We start from the raw sequence: 22,465 nt of genomic DNA, 5'->3' as shown, positions 1-22,465 counted from the left end.
ATGTGGTACTCTTACCATATAACACTAATAGAGAAAATTGAAAAAAGTTTAAAGGACGGCGTCTCGTTTTATACTACTGCAAAATAGGGAAGAGTATGTCATGCATGTGTTACTCGAGACGCAATGGCATCTGTCAGTGTTATGGACACATGACTCAGTAAGAAAAGTATATAAGTGAAGCAGAAACGAATGGAGTATCATTCTAGCCACAATATGCACTTAAAATTGGGAAAACCACTAACATATGCAACATGCATAAAAGGCAGTTTAATGTAGCCAGACACCTGCAAATAAGAATCTTGGAAACGGTGAATCTGAAAGGCTGTTCACATACTACTGTCATGAGCATCTAGGCAAAAAGGTTGAAGGACAGAAAAATGACAAAGTGTTGGATGCCCACATCCATCACATGGTTTGCCAACTATTTGTAGAGGGATAGGTCGTGAATTGTGGCAGATCAGACGACAGACTTCAGTGTTGGAGCAGGTACAAGTGTTCCACAGCACATTGTTCAACACACATTGTTGATCATGGAGCTCCACAACACATGACTCTTTTGTTCCCGTGTTGACCACTGATTCCAACCGGAACAAGATCATCGAGATTGAGTGTTGATCAATGGAAACATGTCACATGGTTAGATGAGTCACGTTTCTTGTTACGTAAAGTTGATGGCAGTGCCCACATAACATTCATCCAGAGAACAGGCTTCTCATAACATGCACCATACCATATATGCAGGCTGATAGGGGCTGTATTATGTGCTTCTGTGGGAACAGAGATCTAGTAATCAAGGGCACCTTGACAACTGTGGACTATGTGAACATTAATGCACACTATCTGCATTACTCCATGCTTGATGTCTCCTCCAATGGTGATGGCATCTTCCAGCATGATAACTGTACCTGTAACAAGGCCAGAATTGTGCTACAGTAATTTGAAGATTGTGATAGCTACGTTGTATTAGCGACCAAATTCGCCTGCTGCACCCAAAGGTTGATGTCTGCGATGCTTTTAGAGTCAGCCCCATGCCCACAAACCATCAGCTAGTAATTTATGGGAATCACATGACTTGTGCAACGACATCTAGTGCCTTATACCTCTGGAAATCTACGAAGCACTTGTTAAATCCATGCTATGTCAAATCCCTGCGATATTGCATTCGAAATGTGGACTAATATACTATTAAGCAGGAGATCATAATATTTTGGCTCTTCAGCAGGTCTGAATCATGGATACAATCAGCTAAAATTGAAGATGTGAGTGAGCTAACTGTAGCATTTGGTTATCACACTAGAAGTAGGGCACACTATTTTTTAAAACCATTTTTACAACTGCAGTAACGTGAAATGAATTGTTTAAGAATGTATTCATGAGTCATTCTAGAGTAGCTGATGCACAGTTGAAAAAAAAAGTTTGTTGAAGGGATTTTCGGTACAGAAATATCCATACAATTATTGAAACTCTTATGGTATGCAACTTGTTGTTGATAGCTGTGGCATTACATCGGCTATTCTGCGAGAGTGGGAGTTGTTGAGATAGGTTTGTCTATAAGTACGAACACATTACATTTAATTCCAAGCTATTCTATTTTAGAGCCTTTTTGGCACAAGAATCTGTATGTGTGGTTTTTGGGGTTTCGCTGTGGCTAGGGTGCCCAGAGAAGTACAATCAAGCATCTGGCATTTTCAAGTGCAGAAAGAAGTTCATGAATTGACAATATCAGCGACTGTTGGAGATAACATTCAGTCGCAGCATGTCAGCTGTTTAGTGTGACTGCAAATGAGAAATTTCTCATATGTGCTGGTGCAGATCTATCAAACAGCTCCCATATTGGCTGCTGAAGATTGTATATTCCAGCCAGCTGTGGTATGGAAGATTTAGCATATTCAGCTATCAGTGCACAATCCAACTCCATGTAATCATTCACTACCAAACAAACCAGTCATTGTACAATAGATGAGTCCGCTTCATGTCTTTTGGAGTAAATGGCGGATTGTAGACAGGCTCATATTTTGGTATCAGATTGATGACTTTTTGTCTAGGTTGTCTCCTTTCATCAGCAAAGATAATATGGTGGTTTGGATAGGTTTTGACGCTCCATATATAGACAGTGTAGTTATGAAATGTCAGAGCTATCGAATCTTCAACAGCAGTAGCCATGCTTATACCAGAAAGCTATCTACAAAGCTTGTCTGAAAAGCAAGGCTGTGTGCCAGATCCCACTGTGATTTACTGGATGTAAAATGTGTAGCACCAATGAGGCTACTGATCAGCAGGCCAAGTTCCCCTTTTATGAACTGGATACAAAAGTTGTAACACCAATGAGGTCTCCATAATAAATGAGCCTTAGAAAGTAGTAGATATCAGCTATTTTAAGTACTTCATGAGCAAATTGTATATATGTATATATGTATGTCTTGCATATCCGCCCAAATCCCTGGATCCATTTCACACACAAACGGCCAGCTCATAAGCACTGTAGTCTATATATAGGGTGACAATTATTGAACTATATGAAATATAATTTTCATAACTTCTGAATGGTTTGGGTTAGGACTTTCAAATTGCTCAGTTGGGCACGGGGCATGATCAGAATTAGTATGTGAATGTGCATGTGTCTTTTTGTTGTTGGCAACTTTCATTTGGATGGGTTCATTAGTAAGCAAAACTAGCACATTTGGGGGGACTGAGAATCCGCATTTCGCGATCAAGTCTCATTACCCTTAATGGGTGACTGTGTCATGTGCAATGTCCAGTCATGGAATACTCGGTGTGATATTCCTTGATGGCACAGTGACTACCAAATGGTACATTAAGGTTTTGGAAGATGATTTCCTCTCCATTATCCAAAGTGACCCTGATTTCGACAAGACGTGGTTCATGCAAGATGGAGCTCAACCCCATCGAAGCAGGAGAGTGTCTGATGTCCTGGAGGAGCACTTTGGGGACCGCTTTCTGGCTCTGGGGCACCCAGAGGTCATTGGCATAGGCCTAGATTGGCCGGCATATTCTCCAGATCTGAACACATGCGAATCCTTTTTGTGGGGCTATATTAAAGAGAAGGTATACAGCAATAACGCCAAGACCATTGCTGAGCTGAAAATAGCCAGTCAGGAGGTCATCGACAGCATCAATGTTCTGACACTTCAGTGGGTCATGCAGAATTTTGCTGTTCACCTGCGCCACATCATCGCCAATGATGGCAGATATCGAACTTGTCATAACCTAAATCTGAATTTCTGTAGTGACGTTTACATGTTGAATAAAGTGTGTGTATGCCATAGTTTGTAACTAATTTATGTTTTTTTCATATAGTTCAATAATTGTCACCCTGTAACTTCCTATTCCAGTAAGAACGAAGACAGGAGCAAACATGTGCCTTTTCATTCCTGCCTTTTATTCTAACCTGTAGGGCAGTCATGTTGTGTGGGAATAGTGTTAGCCTCCATTACCTAACTGCTTTGTAGTGCAGCCAGCAAGTGAGAGGCATGAAACAGATTTGGAGCCCCTTATGTGGAAGCTGCCCTGTGCGGCAGGCATGTAATGGGAGTAGTATTGAAATGCTTCGTCATCCAGTTGTGCTGGACCTGCATGTGCAGATCTACATTACTTGGGGATGGTTGATAGGGACAGAGGAGAGGTTGGCAGAGGGGAGTGCAGAATGGGATGGATTGGGAGAGGGGGCAGGAGGGAATAATGAGAGAGAGGGGGCAAGAGGGGATAGACAGAGAGAGGGTAAGGTCGAGATGGATAGATAAAGGGGAAGGGGAAATGTATAGGGCGAGGGATGAAGGAAAGAGGGACAGGCAGAGGAGGAGGATATGGGTATGAAAAGGGTGCAGGAGGACGGCTATAGAGGGATTGGGGCAGGAGAATCGGATTGTGAGGGTGGGGAGGGAGGAGACGGACAAATTGAAAGGGGAGATGGAAAAAGAGGGGGCGGGAGGGAAGGGCAGAGGGGTGAGATGAAGAGATGGGCAGAGACTGAATGAGGAAATGGTCAGAGAAAAGGGAAGAGGGTTGGGAGGAGGAGATGAACCAAGAGAGAGGGGAAGAGGATGTGTGATGCATGTGTTAAATGCGTATATGGGCCAAGGTGCAGGTAAATGATAATATACAGGGTGATTTTTTCCACCGTGTACAAACTTTAGGGATTGGTCAATGAGAACATACAGAATAAAAAAGGTCTTATGAAATTAAGACTGGAAATGCATGGTTTCCATGCTAGAGACATTTATTCAGTCATACTTTGTTACAGCCTGCGGTCTAATACATGCTGTGCCATGCAGCCTCGGTTACAGTATGCATGGTTTCCTCCTAGAGGTTGGTATTGTTCCTCATACATCATGCCCTAGCACCATCTCCTGCCATAGTAATTGGTGATGTTGTGTCTGATTCACTTCTCTTGCTGACTCACCTTGTAATGGATGTGATACAGCATTGTACAGAGTGGTTCCAAATTCGAATTGAGAGCTTGACGACATGGTGTTTACGTACAGAAAGGCATATAGCAACGGGTGGCAGATAGCAAGGTTGTATCAGGAGACCTACTCCTACCAACAACCACCACAGCATTCAATGTGTTTCACCATTTGTCTGAGACAGAGTCGTTTCAGGAAGCAGGAAATCATGAAGGACATACCTTAAAAGTTTGGACACCGGACTTGAAGGAAAATGCGATTAAAACTCTGGAAGGTGACCACTTTGTCAGTACCAGACAGTTGGCCTACCAGTACAGAGTAAGCCAGACGACCATGTGGAACTTTCTCTGCGACAACTGTTACTACCCTTATCACTAACAGCATGTGCATAACTTACTAGCGACAGGCTTTCACTTATTGGTGACAGAGTTTCCACATCAGGAGCAGTTTTGTCACTGGTTTCTTCACCAGGCAACCACAATTCTGGGATTTGTGTCATCCATCATATTCACAGATGAAGCTACCTCCAAGTGGAGCAGTATCTTCAACTTCCATAACAGTCATCTCTGGGGTAGTCTGCAGAACCCCCTTGGTATGGTGACAGTGAATCATCAGCATTGGTGCAACTAGAATGTGTGGGCAGGGATTATTGGTAACTGTATTTTGGGACCAGTCTTCCTTCCATGTCGCCTAACAGTCTAGAACTACTGGCGTTTTTTGCAGGTGGCTTTGCCTCCCCTGCTGGAAGAAGCGCCATTGATGATTTGAAGGGTTACACGGCTGCTACATGATGGTGTTCTAGCCCATTCCGCCATTAACGTTCAGACACATCTTAATTTTGTCTTTCTCTGACAATGGATCAGACGAGGTAGTCCAGTTGCATGGCCTACTCATTCACCAGATCTCAACCCATGCAATTTCTGGTCATGGGGCCATCTCAAAAGTATCATATATGCAGAGCCCATTCCAGATGTGGGGACACTGGAACAGCATATTCATGCTGCCTTTGACCCTGTTCAGATGGAGCATGGCTGATGTGAATGTGTGACCACTTAGTCAGTACCAGACAGTTGGCCTGCCAGTACAGAGTAAGCCAGACGACCATGTGGAACTTTTCCTATGACATGCTATGGCACGTACATGCATGTGTAAAGACACATGGAAGCCATTTTCAACCCATACTGTAACTGTAGTTACATGGTACAGTTCATTGTACACTGCAGTCTCTGTAACAACATATGATTGAATAAATTGTCTCTAGTATGGAAACCATTCATTTGCAGACGTAAGCTCATTAGACCTGTTTTTGTTCCATGTCCTCTCATTGATCAGTCCCTAAAGTTTGCACATGGTGGAAAAATCACCCGGTATATAATGCTGAGCATATGTATGTGTAAGAACTCGTGGGCCCCTAGACCAAAGTGACTCAAATTTAATGCTCAAACTCAGGGCCTCAAGAGAACCAACATGGGGGGGGGGGGCTATATTTCTGTAGTGTTAATATTTAAGGATATAGAGACATGTGTTTTTTAAGCCCATGCCTTATAGGTTGCCCTGCATGACAGATGTATAGTGTGAGAATAGTGTCGACAGCATTATTGACCTACTTGAAGGGCAGCCTGTATGTCAGGGACAATTAACGGTTGTCCAGCCGCCAATGTAGGTTACCCAACACAACAGGCATGTTGTATTGGTGTAGTATCGGCTAGCTTTATTGGTCTGCTTTCATGGCAGTCTACACACAAAGCACTTGGCATATAGGATGTGCTGCACAAGTGGTGTGTTGTGCGGGTAGTACCAGCCTGCTTTATCAGGGATGGGTTACAGGAAAGGGGACAGGAGGGGATGTACAGAGAGGAAGGAAGAGGACATGGACAGATAGAGGGGAGGGAAGAGAAGATGGACAGTTAGGGACACAGGAAATGCAACACTGATTCCATTCCATAAAGGATCATTGTTCCATTTCACTACCTCTCTGTCCATCTCCTCCTCGCATCTCTCTCTTTGTCCATCTCTCTTTCCATTTCCTCCTGCTCATCCTCTCCCTATCCACCTCTGCCACCCCATCTCCCTCTGTCCATGCCCTCCTAAGCCCCCTCTGTCCACAACCCCTCTTATATCCATCTCAACCTTCCCATAGTCATTCCCATCTCTGCATGTGGGCTGCCCTGCACGACAGGGATGTTTTGTGAGAGTAGTATCGCCCTGCCTTATCGACTTGTTTTTGCAGCCCCCACCATGTAGGCTGCCCTGCAAAACAGACTTGTTGTGTACTGACCTGCATATTGAGATTAGATGTGGTGAGCTGATGCTACTCAAGAGTGCCTTTAAGGCGAGCAAGATGCCATTATGAACACCTCACTCAGTCTGAATGATACCATGTCATAGGGCTACAAGAAGCTAGTTGTTCCTTATGTGATATTGCAGAAAGACTTAGGAGAAATTTAGCTATTGTACATGACTGCTGGCAGCAGTGACCATGGGAAAGTATGGTTGTAGGAAGACCGGGCTCCAGACAACCACATGGCACCAGCGAGAGGGGAGACCAACATGTTTGGTGTATGGGTCTGATGCATCCTACTGCAACTGCAGCAGCAATTTGAGCAGCAGTTGACACCACAATGACACAACGAACTGATACAAATCAGTTTCTTGATGAGCAAATCCACGCCAGACGTCCTATAGCGTGCATTCCACTGACACCAAACAAACGCTGTTTGCGTCTTCAGTGGTGTCAAGAGAGAGCCCATTGAAGGGCAGGGTGGAGGTCTGTTGTGTTTTCTGATGGAAGCACGTTCTGCCTCCGTGCCAATGACAGGCATGTGCTGGTTAGGAGGAGTCCAGTTGAGGGCCTGCAACCAACCTGAAAAAAAGAGCAGATTATTCCCATTTTTAAGAAGGGCTGTAGGACAGATGTACATAATTGTAAACATAATAGCCGGCTGGAGTGGCCGAGCGGTTCTAGGCGCTACAGTCTGGAACCGAGCGACCGCTACGGTCGCAGGTTCGAATCCTGCCTCGGGCATGAATGTGTGATGTCGTTAGGTTAGTTACGTTTAAGTAGTTCTAAGTTATAGGGGATTGATGGCCTCAGATGTTAAGTCCCATAGCGCTCAGAGCCATTTGAACCATTTCGTACACATAATATCGTTGACATCAATCTGTCATAAAATTATGGAACATGTTTTACACTCAAGAATTATGACGTTTTTGGAGAATGAAGAGCTCCTCTACGAAAATCAAAATGGATTCCGCAAACAGAGATCTTGCAAATCTCAGCTCGCTCTGTTCCTCCATGACATCCACAGCGATGTTGGCAACAGCGCTCAGGTTGATGCCATGTTGCTTCACTTCAGGAAGGCATTTGACACCATCCTGCACTGGTGTTTAATAAAACAAAACAAATACGAGCTTACAGAGAGCTGGACCAGATTTGCGACTGGATTCAAGACTGCTTTGCAGACAGAACTCAATATGTCACTCTTAATGGAACAAAATCGACGGATGTGAAGATAATTTCTGGAATACCCAAGGAAAGTGTGATAGAACAATCACTCTTTACACTGTTTAAATGATGTAGTAGAAAACGTTGGATGCTGTTCAAGACTGTTCAGAGATGCTGCAGTTGTCTATAATAAAGCAGCAATGCCAGAAGACAACATTGATTTGCAGAATAACCTGCAAGGGAATGACGAATGATGCAGGCTCCAGCAGTTGATCCTGAACATAAATAGATGTAACATTATTTATGTACAAGGTGTACAACTTTACTTCCGCCGTTTGCCGATAGGTGGCGACAACGGTAAGTAGCGGTCGAAAGAAACAGATCACAGGCGTCAGGCAGTTAGCTTGGACCTCAATTAGCATAACCTCATTCAAACATTAGTTGATTTGCGTCTGCATCATAAAGTTGTTCTTGATTGAAAATGTCAGTTTCTGAGCCTAATTCTCTTCATTTGAGGGAGGTGTTACTGTTTTGTTTCAATATGAAGAAAACAACGGCTGAGTCTCATTGAATGCTCCCAAATACGTGTGGTAAGGACACTATTAGTGAAAGAACGTGTCGTGAGTCGTTTCGGCGCTTCAAAAACGGTGATTTTAACGTCGTAGAGCGGCATAATGGTGGAAGAGAGAATGTTTTCGAAGATGCAGAATTGGAGACATTGCTGAGTGTAGACTTGCGTCAAACTCAAGAAGAACTGGCACGATTAGTGGGAGTGACACAGCAAGCCATTTCAAAATGTCTCAAGGCTATGGGCATGATTCAGAAAGAAGGAATTTGGATCCCATGTGAGCTGAAACCAAGACGTGTTGAACGGAGTTTGGTGTTTGTGAACAGTACCTTCAGAGGCAAAAACGGAAGGGATTTCAGCAGCGCATTGTGACTGGGGACGATAAATGGGTTCATTAGGATAACCCTAAACGCAAAAAATCATGGGGATATCCTGGCCATGCTTCCACGCCGACGGCCAAACCGAATATTTACGGCTCCAAGATCATGCTCTGCATTTGGTGGGATCAGCTCGGCGTCGTGTACTATGAGGTATTAAAACCAAGTGAAACAATTACAGGCGCTCGTTATCGAAGGCTATTAATGTGTCTCAGCAGAGCCTCAAAAGACAAGCGGCCGCAATACAGCGAGATGCACTACAAAGTGATTTTGCAGCACGACAATGCTCGACCCCACTTGCAGAAGAGGCCAAAACGTACTGGGAAACGTTAAAATGGGAAGACCTACCCCAACCGCCGTATTCTCCAGACATTGTTCCCTCTATCACCTGTTTAGATCAATGGCGCATGGCTTGGCTGTCCAGCACTTCCGATCTCATGAAGAAGTCACAAATTGGATCGATTCGTGGATAGCTTCAAAAGATGAACAATTTTTTCGACGCAGGATTCGTACTCTGCCCGAAAGATGGGAGAAAGTAGTGGCCAGCGATGGAAAATACTTCGAATGATAGATGTGTAGCAAATTTGTTTCATTAAAGCCTCAAATGTTGGGGAATAAACGGCGGAAGCAAAGTTGTACACCTTGTACATAGGAAAAGAAAGCCACTACTGTACAAATACCGATTCTGGAGAAGTAGACAGAAGATCTAATGAAGAGCAGTGTGCTCTATCACAGGAGAGGGCGTTACCGAGGTACTCAACAAACTACATTGACAGACATTACACGTGATGCATTGTCATCATGGGGAGATTTACTACTGAAATTTCGAGAGAGCACTTAGGCGCTTTAAGCATTCAGAATGCGAAATGTTTCCTGTTTTGACGTCAGTATGCTGCTTGTAACTTGATGACATACTTTGATTTCTTTTGTGAATAGACTGTTGGTGTAAAAGGTTGAAAGTTTCTGTATGGCTATTGAGAAGAAAGACCGTGCACTCCTGGTAAAGTTGTTTTATCAAAACAGCATCAGTAGCAGCACTGTATTGCGGGAATATCGTCGACAGAAACAGCTGCGAAGAGGCATCACATCCATAAATTGGCCAAAGAATATAATCAAGAAATCTGAAGAAACAAGTGAATTATGTGGTACAGCATGTAGAGGGAGGTGGCCCATTCCCATGGCAGTTGTTGATGAAGTTGCTGTGGCCAGAACTGACTGTGTAGCACATGCTTCAGATTCTGTAGCCCGTGATCAAGCTGTATCACGGGAATTCTCTCCCTCTCTCTCCTGATCAATAGTTAAAAAGATTTTGCGGCGCATTTTTCCTCATATCCCTAAAATATTTAGAATGTGCACCAAATGAAGCACCAAGATAGTCTACAACTCTGTAACTTTGCCCTTCACTTTTGGCACACATGGAAATGGATGACATGTTGCCAGTAGATACTATGTGGATGGACAGGGCACTTTTACTAAAGAAAGTGCCATGAATGTCACATATGGGGTCCTACTCCACCACATGTTGTGCAGAAACATGTGCATCACTCATCTTATATGACTGTGCAATGCGATTTCAGAAGCTCCTTCATTCTTGAACCATTTTTCTTTAAAGAGATGAAACCTCACAGGCCTGCTACATGTACAGTGACTTCTGCTCATTACAAGGACCTTATTGTGCAATTCATGATTCCAGCTTTGCAAAACCGCAAATGTATCCAAACCTCTAATTTCATGCAAGGTGTGGCGACACCACATGTTCCATGCCAGGTGAAAGATTTGCTTCGAGATGCCTTCAGTAACAGCACAGTCTCAAGGCAGTTTCAAAATGTGTGGCCTTCCAGATCCCAAACCTAAATCCATGTAACTTCTGGTTGTGAGGACATCTGAAAGATTGTGTCTATCAGGGATGTATCCGGACTCTTCACGATCTGAAGGGCAGCTTATGATGACTTATCACTCTGATTACACCCGACATGGTGTGAACAACTGTTGACCATGCCGTTTTATGGCTGCAGCATGTTGCTCAGTTGGGAGACCATAATGAACACATACTGTAACTTGCGACCACATCCTAATAAACGAGCCAGTGTTATAGTGTATTTCATCGTTCCTCCTCTTCTCCTGCAGTCACATGACTACTTACTGCTTACTGCGCCTTATTTTCATCCAGTGGCAGGAAGTGAAACTATTATTTTTTCAGCAAATTCAGCAATTACTTGTTTCAGCGTGTCAGGATGTATACAACTTACATTGCAGCATTCAGCACACTGTCAGTTTAATTACAACTACATGGTATTTTGAGATATGATGTTTTGTAAGAGAAAATGGCAATATATAGTGGCGGAAGAAATTGCAATGCTAAAAAATTACTTAATGCGGAGTAATGAAATTTCGGCATTACATTTGTCTGATAACATATTTAAAGGATTAACACAGCAAGATCACAGGTTAAATTGTGCACAAGTTCAGCCATTACAAATGTGAAATTCTGGTATATTAATACCCATTGTATCAGCCTCAATGTTGAATGCAAGCATGCAAACCTGCAAGCATTGTGTTGTACAGGTGCCTGACGTCAGTTTGTGGGATAGAGTTACATGCCTGTTCACTTGATCGGTCAATACAAAGACAGTTAATGCTGGTTGTGGATGACACTGAAGTTGTCATCTGATGATGTCTCATATGTGCTCGATTGGAGAGAGATCTGGTGACCAAGCAGGCCAAGGCATCATATCGAAACTTTTAGAGCACTGGCACTGAAGCAGAACCAGTTTTCATCAGAAAATTCAACAGGCCTCCACTCTGCCCTCTAATGAGCTCTGACTTGACACCACTGAAGTCGCAAATGGCGATGGATTGGGGTCAGTGGAATGCACAGTACATGGCGTCTGGCTCAGCGCTGTCCTTGAAGTAACTGATCTGTAACAGGTCGTTGTGTCAATGTGGTGCCTACTGCTGCTCTAATTGCTCATACAGATGTAGTATGATGCACCAGAGCCATAGGCTGAACACAATGGCCTTCCCTCTCAGTGGTGCCATGTGGGCGTCTGGAGCCTGGTCTTCTTGCGATCGTACATTCCCACGATCACTGCTGCCAGCAATCATGCACAGTGACTAAATTTCTGCCAAGTCTTTCTGCAATATCGCAGAAGCAACATCCAGCTTCTCATAGCCCTATTACATGACCTCATTCAGAGTCAGTGAGGTGTTCATAATGACGTCTTTGTCTCCTTAAAGGCACTATCGACTAGCATCAACTCACCACTCTCATCTCAAAGGTAACTAACACTCACAACCAATACAGCGTGTGTTTGAAACAAACTTCACCTGCATTCTCACAGCGGCACTTCTAGTGCTACTCATAAGCTGTCCACAACCCCTGCTATATCCATCTCAACCTTCCGCAGTCATGCCCATCTCCGCATGTAGCCCCTGCAAAACAGGTCGGTACTACTGTCATAACAAACCTGTCATGCAGCAAGCCAACACATCAGGGGCATAAGAACAGTTTTTGCTCCTGACGTATAGTCTGCCCTGCGAAACCAATCAATAAGGCTGGTCAGTATTACTATGACACAACATGCCTGTTGTGCAGGGAAGTCTATACGGTGGGGGCATGGTGATACTACCCTCACAACAAATTCCTGTCCTGCAGGGCAACCCACATGGCTGGGGCTGAAAAACACGTTTTTGCCTGTATTTCCATTTCCATTGGAGCTAGAAGGTCCTAACCCCCCTGGTGCTGATACTCATGAACATTGCTGGTTGTCTACTAATCTTAGTTGAAATCGATCCAGGGGTTTGGGAAGAGATGATGGACATACATACACAGACATTGCTTTATATATTTGAAATAGCCTTTTCCCCATGGCTTCGCCTGCAAACATGTATGTCACATTTAGTATGCACATCTTTTGGTCCATCTCCTCCTCTTTTCTCCCTCTCTGACCATCATCTCCTTGCATCCCTATCTGTCCATTTTCTCTTCCCTCCCTTCTCTCTGTCCTTCTCCTCCTTCATTTCCTCTCTTTAGAACCTCTCCTGCAACCTCTCCCCCTACCCATCCCCTCTAATACCTCTCTCTCCATTACCTCGTCCTCTTCATCTCAACTCCCCCCAGACATGCTCATAGACATGGTAGACCCTGGAAAAGAAGTCAATAAAGCGGGCTGGTATTACTCCTAGCACAGCCTATATGCCAAGGGCTTCATGTGTAGACTGTCATGCACAGCAGGCCAATAAAGCAGGCCTGTTGTGTTGGGCAGCCTACACATTGGTGCCTGGAGAACTATTTATTGCCCCTGATGTGTAGGCTATATTTATATGTCCTTAAATATTAGCACTAGAGAATAACAACCCCCCACCCCCCTTCATGTTTGTCCTCTTAAGGCACTGAGTCTGAGTGTTAAATTTTATTCACTTTGGTCCAAGGGCCCACGAGTTCTTACACATACATATGCTCAGCTTTACATATATTAGCGTCTTCTCTGTGTTCTGGCCCACATATGCATTTGACCCATGCATCACACATGTCCTCTTCCCTATCTCTTGGTCTATCTCCTCCTCCAACCCTCTTCCCCTCTCTCTGTCCATCTCTTCATTCTTCTCTCTGCCCATGTCTTCATCTCATCCCTCTGTTCATCCTCCTGCCTCCTCTTTGTCCATCTCCCCTCCCCCTCTCAATTTGTCCACCTCTTCCCCCCCTCCCTCCCCATCCATTTCCTCCTGACCCGATCCCTCTGTTGCTCTCCTCCTGCACCCTTTTCGTATCCATATCCTCCTCCTCCATCTGTCCCAGTCTCCTTTTCTCCTAGCGCTAATGATATCCTCCTTCCACTTTCCCTATCTGTCTCCTACTTCCCCTCTCTCTGTCCATCCCCCACTCTACATCTACATCTACATCGTTATTCTGTAAATCACGCTTGAGTGCCTGGCAGAGGGTTCATCAAATCACCTTCATAATAATTCTCTATTTTTACAATGTCAAACATTTATATTGTTGTGTGTCGGCTTTGATTTCCCTTGCTTTATTATGATGATGATTTCTCGCTATGTAGATCAGCATCAATAAATGATTTAGGCATTCGGAGGAGAAAGTTGGTGATTGAAATTACATGAGAAGATTATGTCACAACAAAAAAAAAACCTTTGCTTCAATGACATCTACCCCACATCTTGCATCATATCAGTGACTCTCTCACTCCTATTTCTCGATAGTACAAATCGTGCTGCTCTTCTTTAAACTTTCTCGATATATTCCTTTAAAACGATCTGGTAAGGACCCCACACCATGCGGCAGAACTCAAAAGTAGGCCAACAAGTGTAGAGTAGGCAGCCTCATCAGTAGATCTTTTACATTTTGTAATAAAATGAAGTCTTTGGTTCGCCTTTTCTACATCATTTTCTAAGTAACCTTTCCAATTTAAGCTTTTCTTAACTGTAATTCCTAGTTATTTAGTTGAATTTAGGGCCTTTAGATTTGATTCATTTATCATGTAACTGAAGTTTAACGGATTCCTTTTACCACTTTGTGGATATCACACTTTTTATTATTTAGGATCAATTGCAAATTTTCGCAACGTACATTTATCTTATTTAAAATTTTGTACAATTTGCTTTGACCTTCTGATGAATTTACTAGACAATAAACGACAGCATGGTCTGCAAAGCACCTAATATGGCTGCTCACATTGTCACTAAATCGTTTATATGCATAAGGAACAGCACAGGGCCAGTAACACTACCTTTGGGAACACTAGAAATCACTTCTGTTTTATTCGATGACTTTCCATCAGTTACTATGAACTGTGACTTTTCCAACAGGAAATCACCAATGCAGTCACATAACTGAGACAATATTCAATACGCACACAATTTCACTACATGGCACTTGGGAGGAACAGTGTCGAAAGCCTTTTGGAAATCTAGTAATATGGAATTAATCCCTTGTCAGTAACACTTAACATCACTTGTGGGTTAACAGCTAGTAGTGTTCCACAGCAACGATGTTTTCTAAATCGGTGTTAACTGTGTGTCAGTGGACTGTTCTCTTCAAGGTAATTCATATGTTCAGACACAATATATGTTCCAAAATCCTGCTATATATTGACGTTAATGGTTCGGGCCGTTATTTAGTAGATAACTCCTGCTACCTTTTTGGCCTGTGCAACTTTCTAGTCTTTGAGTATGGATCGTTCGTCGAGCAAACTGTTGTGTATGATCCTTAAGTATGAAGCTACTGCATTAGCATACTCTGAAAGCATAACTGGTATACAGTCTGGGCCGGAAAACTTGCTTTTATTAAGTGATTCAAGTTGCTTCACTATTCCGAGGATATCTAATTCTTAGTTACTCATGTTGGCAGCTGTTCTTGATCCTAATTCTGGAATATTTACTTCGCCTTCTTTGTTGAAGGAATTTCGGAAGGCTGTGTTTGGTAACTGCTGTAGCAGCGCTGTCATCGACAGCACACACATCAAAAAAAGTTTTCCATCACCTCGGTTCCAGGAGTTCCGGAACCTGTGCAGAAAACTGGAACAGATATCAACATAATCATCATTTCTGCCCACTCTGTTGCTCACGAAAACCACACATTGCATGTTGTACCACAATACAGGGAGACCTTCAGAGGTAGTGGTCCAGATTGCTGTACGCACCGATATCTCTAATACCCAGTTGCAAGTCCTCTTGCATTGATGCATGCCTGTATTCATTGTGGCATACTATCCACAAGTTCATCATCAAGGCACTGTTGGTCCAGATTGTCCCACTCCTCAACGGTGATGCAGTGTAGACCCCTCAGAGTGGTTGGTGGGTCACATCATCCATAAACAGTCCTTTTCAATTCATCCCAGGCATGTTCAATACGGTTCATGTCTTGATAACATGCTGGCCAGTCTAGTCGAGTGATGTCATTATCCTGAAGGAAGTCATTCACAAGATGTGCACGATGGGCGCGAATTGTCGTCCATGAAGACGAATGCCTCGCCAATATGCTGCCGATATGGTTCACTATCGGTCAGAGGATGGCATTCACGTATCATACAGCCATTACGGCGGATTCCATGACCACCAGCGGCGTACATCGGCCTCACCTAATGCCATCCAAAAACAGCAGGGAAACTCGCTGGACAGCGTGTCTAAGGCATTCAGCCTGACTGGGGTGGCTTCAAACATGTCTCCAACATTTGTCTGGTGAAGAGAACATGATGCCAATCCTGAGTGGTCCATTCAACATGTTGATGGACCCATCTGTACCGCACTGCATGGTGTCATGGGCATCAGGAGTGAAGTTGCACATCTTGCAGCCTATTGTGCATAGAGTCATAACATGACGTCCTGTGGCTGCACGAAAAGCATTACTCAACATGGTGGCATTGCTGTCAGGCTTCCTCCGAGCCATAATCCATGTGTAGCTGTCATCCACTGCAGTAGTAGCCCTTGGACGGCCTGAGCGAGGCATGTCATCGACAGTTCTTGTCTCTCTGTATCTCCCCCATATCTCAACAACATAGCTTTGGTTCACTCCGAGATACCTGGACACTTCCCTTGTTGAGTGCCCCTCCTGACCCAAGTAACAACGCGGACGTGATCGAACCGCGGTATTGACTGTCTAGGCATGGTTGAACTACAGACAACATGAGCCTTGTACCTCGCTCCTGGTAGAATGACTGGAACTGATCAGTGTCGGCCCCTCTCCGTCTAATAGGCGCTGCTCATGCATGGTTGTTTACATCTTTGGGCGGGTTTAGTACCAACTTTGAACAGTCAAAGGGACTGTGTCTGTGATACAATATCCACAGTCAATGTCTGTCTTCAGGAGTGATGCAAAACTTTTTTTTGGTGTATGTATTTCCATTGCTATCACACGGAGGTGGCACTGACTGCGTCTCGCTGCTGGCATACTTTCATGCATTCTGAATCCTTTGGATTTTCTTACAGGTTTCGAGACAAACTTTTGTTGTGGAAACTACTGTTAGCATCTTGCATTGAAGTCCACGCTAAGTTTCAAGCTTCTGTAAAAATCACCAATCTCGGGTGTTTTGCGTTCGTTTAAATTTTGCATGCTTTAAGTATTTCTGAAACAGTGTACTGACCCGTACTGTGTGCCATAGGGGATCTGCGCTGTCGCTTGTTAATTTATTTGGTATATATATCTTCCAATTGCTGTCGATACTATTTCTTTGAATTCAAGCCACATCTGGTCTACACTTACCAGTACATTGTTAACTTGGAAGGAGTGGAGATTGTCTTTCAGGAAGGCGACAAGCGAATTTCTATCTGCTTTTTGGAATAAGTACATTTTTCATTTATATTTGGAGGATTTGGGAACAGTCTCACTACGACAACCCAGTGTTGACTAATCTCTGTATCCGTTTTGATGTTCGTTATTTGCTCAGGGATATCTGTCGCTTAGAGGTCAAGTACGTTTTCACAACTGTTCACTATTCGAGTGGGCTCATGAACTAACTGCTCGAAATATTTTCAGAGAATGCATTTGGCACAATTTCGGACGATGTTTTATGTGTACCTCAGGACTTCAACATGTATTTTCGCCAACAAATCGAGGGTAAGTTGAAGTCACCACCAACTAAAATTGTATTAGTCGGGTACATCTTTGATATCAAACTCAAGTCTTCTTTGACTATTCCAGCAGTTGTATCATCTGAATTGGGAAGTCTATAAAAGGATCCAATTATTATTTTATTCTGGTTGTCAAGAATTACCTGTATTCATACTAACTCACAGAACTATCTACTTCAATTTCGCTATAAGATGAACTACGTCTAACAGCAACAAACACGCCACCGCCAACTTTCTGAACAACGATAGGTCCTCCACAAAAATTTCGGCTAGACTTATCTCGAGCTTTAGCCAGCTTTCAGTGCTTGTAACAATTTGAGCATAAGTGCTTTCTATTAGCGCTTGGAGCCCTGGTACTTTCACAACACAGCTATGAGAGTTTACATATGGTATACCTATGGTTCCTGGATCTATGTTCTTCCTGTGTTTGACTCCACCCTTGGAGACTGAAGTCCATTTTGTGTTTCTCCAAGACACTCTAACCTAAAAAACAGCCCAACACACGCCACACAGCCCCTGCCACCAATGTAGCGGCCTCCTGCGTGTAGTGGACTCACGACCTATTTTGCAGAATACGAAACCCAACCACCTGATGACGCAAATCGTGGAATCTGCAACCTATGCAGTTGCAAAACTGTCTGGACCTCTCATTCAGACTCTACACTCAGCTCTGTACCAGAGGTCTGCAACTGGACCTGTTGACTATGCTGCAAATTGTGAGCTCTACTTTCATCTCGCAAGGAAGACTGACAGTCCTTACCACTTTAGGTAGCCACTCGTCCCTTGAAGAATCTCTTCTGATCCAAAGCGACATCATTGGTATCGGTGCGAGCCACCACCTGCAGTTGGCTGCACCCAGCGCTCTTCACGGCATACAGAAAGACACATTCCATGTCTGGAATGGCTCCACCCGGTGTCCACTGGAGTGCACATGGGCTTTCTTTTACTCCTTGGTAGCTCTTTCCCTAAGGAGTCTCATAATGCACATAACACTGGAGCCCCCGACTACCAATAATCCCAGCCTCTGTGATTGCCTGGATCTTGCAGGCTGAGAGGTTTCCTCTGAAACAGGATAAGCGACTGAAGCTTGCTGAGGGACAGCACTTGGAAATTATTTGCCCGACTAACCAGGGAGGACTTACATTCAGCCCCCTGGGAAGTCCTTTGCCGCCTGCCACACCCCTGGGCAGCCTCCCATCGACCACAGGTGAGGTGTCAACCTCAGTGGGTGCAGTAATTGGGCTGACCATCAGTGTAGACTGATTTGTGGGCTCAGGCGTGTGTTTGATTCACATGGCTGGCTCACAACAATGATGCCCATCCTTTGAAGCTTCAAGTTGTGTAACTGAAGAGCTGAGAGTGAAGTGACACCAACTCAGCTCGCATGAGCACACACAGTCCATATCTACACTAAAGATCGTGGGAAACTACACTACACAGACAAGCAAAGGATTATCAGGAAGGGCAACATAATTCTATTGTAAACACTGATGAAAACATAAGAACTGTCTCTAATAACTTCAATTAACATGTAGAGATTATAGACTAAACTACCAAAACACACCAGTGAGACTAAATAATTCGCTTTGCTCCTGATTAGGAGACCCCCCCCCCCCTCTCTCTCTCTATGAGCATTCCCTTCTGCTCCCTCTCCCCTCTCTGTCAGTTCCCTTCTCTATCCATTTCAACTTTCCTCAAGCAATGCAGATCTGCACATGTAGCCCCCGCACAGCAGGTAAATGGAGCATTCCAATGCCACTCCCACAAAATGCCTGTCATACAAGGCAGCTTCCACGTAAGGGGGCTACAAATCCATTTCTTGCCTCTGACTTGTAGGCTGTGCTGCAAAGCAATTAGGTGATGGAAGTGAACACTACTCCCCACAACTTGCCTGTCCTACAGGATGTCTTTACTCTTATTGGAATAGGAAGCTGTAAAGCCTACAGTGTTTGTGAGGTAGGCCGTTTGTGTGCCAAGTTCAGTTGAAATTGATCCAGTTGTTAGGTAGGATATCCTTGACATACATACGTACTTATGTATATACAGTCTGCTCATGAAGTACTTAAAATAGCTTATATATACTACTTTCTGGGTCTCATTTGTTACGCTAGGCCTCATGGGTGTTACAACTTTTGGATTCAGTTCATAAGAGGGAAACTTGGCCTGCAGATCAGTAGCCTCATTGGTGCTACATATATTACATCCAGTAAATTACAGTGGGATCTGGCACACAGCCTTGCTTCTCAGACAAGCCCTGTAGAAAGCTTTCAGGTAGAAGTGAGGCTACTGTTGTTGAAGATCGATAGCTCTGACATTACATAACTAAACAGTCTATATATGGAGCGTCAAAACCTATCCAAACTGCCACATTATCTTTGCTGATGAAAGGAGACAACGTAGACAAAAACGTTGTCAGTCAGATACCCAAATATGAGCCTGTCTACAATTAATGTCTGCAACTATAGTTGAGATGGTGTAAGAAGATGCCTAATAGCTTGCATCACTGATGCCATCTTTCAGCTGTGACGTGCTAATGGCTGCAGGTGAATTTAATAGCCATCTACAGAGTTGTGACAACACTGAGGCGCTACCATAGAAACATTTACAAAATCATGTTACATTATTGGTTGAGGTAGGCTCGTGTAGCTACTGTGCCCAGCCCACTGCAACTGTCAGAGATCAGCTGACTCAACTATACATGTACCCTTTCAGGAACTTCTCACACGATCGTTCTCGCATACACCCTCTTGGAGGATCACTTGTCTAACTTCATCTGCATCCGCCATTTACTCCAAAAGACATGAAGCGGACTCATCTATTGTACAATGACTGTTTTGTTCGGTAGTGAATGATTACATGGAGTTGGATTGTGCACTGATGGCTGTGCTAAATCTTTCAAAACACAGCTGACAGGAATATACTGTCCTTAGTAGCCATTATGGTAGCTCTCTGATAGATCTGCACCTGCACATGTCAGAAATATCTCATTTGCAGTGAGACCAAGCAGTTTACTAGCTGTAACTCAATGATATCTCCAACACTCGCTGATATTGTCAATTCATGAACTTCTTTCTACACCAGATGGTTTATGGTTTATTATATTTCTCTGGGCACCCTAGCCACAGTGCCCCCCCCCCCCCCCCCCCCCAAAAAAAAAAAACCCCCATCTACAGTTTCTTGAGGCAAAATTGCTCTAAAAGAGGATAGCTTGGAATTAAATTAAAATGTCCATACATAGACAAACCTATCTCAACAACTCTCACCGTCACAGAATAGACGATGGAATGCCACAGTCATCAACAAGTTGCAAACCATAGCAGTTTCTACAACTGTATGGATGTTTTTGTACCGAAAATCCCTCCAACAAACTATCTTTTTTTTTCTGCATCAACTACTATAGAATGACACATGAAGACATTCTTAAACAATTCATTTCACATTACTGCAGTTGAAAAACGGTTTTAAAGACTAGAGTGCCCTACTTCTAGTGTGATAACCAGAAGTCTAATGTTAGCTGACTCATACCCTCAATTTTAACTGTTGTATCCATGCTTCAAATCTGCTGAAGAGCTACAATATTGTGAACTCCTGCTTAATAGTGTGTCTACATTTTGAATGCAATATCGCAGGGATTCTACATAGGATGGATTTAACAAGTGCTTTGTAGGTTTCCAGAGGTGTATGACACCAGATGTCTATGCACAGGTCAAGCGATTCCTGTAAATTACGAGCTGGTGGTTTGTGGGCATGGAGCTGACCATGATAGTATCCCAGATGTCATCCATTGGGTGTAGCAGGTGAATTTGGTCACTAATACAACATGACTATCACTATTTTCAAACTACTTTATCACAATTCTGGCCTTGTTACAGGTATAGTTATCATGCTGGAAGATGCCAAAGCCATTGGATGAGACATCAGGCGTGGAGGAATGCAGATAGTGTGCAGTAATGTTCACACAGTCCACAGTCGTCAAGGTGCCTTTGATTACTACATCTCTGTTCCCACAGGAGCGCAGGTAAATATAGCATAACACTGCCCCTATAGCCTACATATATGGTGTGGTGCATGTTATGAGAAGCCTGTTCTCTGGTGAATGTTATCTGGGCACTAGCATCCACTTTGCGTAACAAGAAATGAGACTCATCCAACCATGTGACACGTTTCCATGATCCACACCCCTATCTTGATGATCCTGTGCTGGCTGGAATCAGTGGTCAACACTGAAACATGAGTCATGTGCTGTAGAGCCCCATGTTCAACAATGTGCTCTGAAATACTTGTATTGCTCCAACACTGAAGTCTATCATCTAATCTGCCACAAATCGAAACCTATCCTCCTGTAAATAGTGGGCAAACCAATGACCTTTACATTCTGTGATGGATGTGGGCTCCAGCACCTTGGCACTTCACTGTTCTTCAAACATTTTGCATAGATGCTCATGGCAGTAGCATGTGAACAACCTCTCAGCTTCACCATTTCCAAGATTCTTGTTTACAGATGCCAGGCCATGTCTAACCGCCCTTTATGTAAGTTGCATATGTTAGTAAATTTCCTAGTTTTCAATCCATATTGTGACTAGAATGGTTCCATATTTGTCCCTGCATCACTTATATACTTTCCTGATTGAGTCATGTGCCCATAACACTGACAGGTGCCATTTTATCTCACAGTGGAGTGCACATAATGTTTTGAGTCCCAAGACTACTGAGAAATTCACACTTAAGTCTCTAGTAAAGGGTTCATCGAATGTCTTTCGCACTTTTTCTCTACAGTTCCACTCTTATAGAGTGCACGGGAAAAATAAACACTGATCTCATTCCATTCGCTATCTAATTTCTCTTACATTATAATGAATGATCATTTCTGGATGTTTAAGTGGGCACTGACAGAATATCTCTGCGTTCATAGAATAAAGTTAATGACTGAAATTTCATTATAAGATCTCTTGACGTCTTCAAAGTGTTCTGCCAATAAAATACAGTCTTTGGTTCACCTTATCAACAAAATTATCTTTGTGATCACTCCAGTTTAAGCTGTTCATAATAATCCTTAGATATTTAGTTG

This window comes from Schistocerca piceifrons, chromosome 1 (assembly GCF_021461385.2).
Source record: "Schistocerca piceifrons isolate TAMUIC-IGC-003096 chromosome 1, iqSchPice1.1, whole genome shotgun sequence".
NCBI lineage: Eukaryota > Metazoa > Arthropoda > Insecta > Orthoptera > Acrididae > Schistocerca > Schistocerca piceifrons.
This window is presented reverse-complemented; position numbering follows the sequence as displayed.